Here is a 2,500-nt window from a genome sequence, read left to right as displayed (position 1 = left end):
TCCCCGCCATCTGCAGGGCGTAGGAGTAAGCTCTGGTGCTAAACTACTCATTATATTTACATTAGCGATGTGAACGTAATACTTTACAACGCCTCATTTTACCAGTAACGGGAGCTAATGCGGAGATGCACTGCCGCTCAGAGCCCGGTTTACCTGCTGCTTCGCGTGTAAATTGTAGCCGAATTTTCATACGACAGACGAACACGCGAGGAACAAGGCTTGTAGGCTCCACTCGTGACCAGTGACTTAAGTGGTCCCCGCCCAGATCCGCGCGTGGAAGGACATGCAGCACACGGCGAATTGGTACATGCTGAGAAATGGCATGGGGTGATTCTTTGGAGAATGCCATTATGACACGGGAATCCTGAGGAAGACGTAAAGACAACTTGAAAAGTTATACGAGAAAGCAGGAAAAGGCAATAAAGAGAAACACAAAATTATTTACGAATATGTAAGTACGTACACTTCTGCAAACATACAGGTATACGAAAAAAGGTCTACATGCCTGATACACACACGCATACATGCATAATACATAAAGGTGCCGACATTCCGCCTTTAATACACAATGTGATACTGGCGCACAAGAATTTAACAAAGCTACCTAACGGACAAGCTCTCTAATATCAATAAGCACAATAGTGAAATTATAGATCTTGTACGCCACTGCTCGATAATATAAATTACCCAATGTTACTATGCTTCACTTTATTCGGAGAGAGAAATACAAACTACAGGCAGTTTAACAGAATTCACCGTAACGTATCAAAAAATGGTTTTCCATAAACACAAAAATATCTAATAAAAACTTTAATACTACGTTTCAAAACAAACCAGAATTGCGTAATTTTGACGAGATTGCTCAATACAGACGCTAATTACATATCTTGCATTCAAAACCGGATAATTCTCCGTCGTGTCTTTGACTCAGAAAGCTAAGCAAAATACTGTGTCAAGCCGTCGCTACATTCCAGCTCACGTTGCCGGAGGGAGGTATTTTTTATGGATAATGGGCGTGTTATTGATGCGCTTCTTCATAAGTTAATATTGTTCTATTTTAGCAATGACTGACTCATCCATATGACATGGTATGAGTCAACAGTAAATACAGAAAAAGCCGAGTTTATGTTAGTCAGACGTACCGAAGAGAGATTTTTTTTTCTTCACACTTCGACGCATCTTTTTCATATTTTTTTTTCTTTCCTGAGTGACTTGAGGGACTAGAATACACAAAAACAGATTTCTCACCCTCGGATGAGACCGCGTGTACACCAAAACCCGCACTCTATTTTCACCTATGACATCACCAAGGGAAGGGAACCTACGTCTCTGGGGATGTGTTAATATAGGGGTTTATAACAACGCTCCCTCACCGCCTCCCCATCGGCCTCCTCGCCCTCACAAATATGGCAGTAGGGATGAAGGGTGAGCTAACCACACACACGTACGCTACCCTTACGACTTAAAAGACCTCACCACACTCTTTTCACGCCATCACACTCTTCCCGATGCCTAATTCTAGTCACTGAACGCGTAAATCCAGTCAACTTGAGTCAGTACATTCCGAAATACCGTCATCAGTCCTCATTGACGACTTCATTCTCACAAAAATCGATATTCCAGACAAGAAGTAAGATAAAACAGAATAGCGAATGTTTGCGTGCCAAGCTGTCCTAGCGCCCGGGTCAAAGAGAAATGAGATCAGGTCCACATTGGCTACGTATTAGGCGGACGTCTGAAAGGCCAGGCGAGCAGTCCCGGGGATGAGGTCGCTGGGACGAGGCAGTTCCCGGGTACTGAGATTGTCAAAGGAGGGAGATATACAGGCGCTGATTTATGAGGAACGCTCGTGGGTTGACGTCTGACAAAACGCCAGACACACGAACGATGGTGCGATAGTGCGGGAAAGAAAAATATCGAAGAGGATGAACAGAAGGATTAATGTGCAATTAAAGAAACAAATGTAGATAAAGACAGATAGTCGTTAAGAATAAAAATCGAAAAGAGAAAAATAAAAATAGTACGAAGCTTACTAAGAAAGCATAAAAGGGTTAGTAATTTATGATCTACTATGACAAGTTACTGACTACAATAGCCTAAGTTTTCTTCAAGGAAATGTCAGAATAAGCATGCAAAACCCTCTTCACAGAATAGCCCACATTTTTGCCCTTCAAATAAACACGAAGTCGACCACTTAAATTCAGTGAGGATTATAAACACACGCATAATTCTCCCATGAGCATACAAATATTCCTCAGCCTCCGGGATCACCATAAAGATATCCTGAGACACCGAGGCACACAGGTCAGTGGAAGAGCACAATATTCACCCGTAAAAAAGAGTTAGAATCAAGGGCCAGAGAGACTAATGGCAGCGTGGGTGTCGAGCTGGCCGGGTCACTTGGCTGGAGCCTGATCTCCCTGCCCCCTCCTCCCTCCCTTTCCCTTTCCTGCCCTGCCTCTGTCTTTCCCTTGTCTTGTCTCCATGCTCTTTGCCTTGT

This window comes from Penaeus vannamei, chromosome 31 (genome assembly GCF_042767895.1).
Source record: "Penaeus vannamei isolate JL-2024 chromosome 31, ASM4276789v1, whole genome shotgun sequence".
Classification (NCBI taxonomy): Eukaryota; Metazoa; Arthropoda; class Malacostraca; order Decapoda; family Penaeidae; genus Penaeus; species Penaeus vannamei.
Note: the sequence above shows the minus strand (reverse complement) of the source record.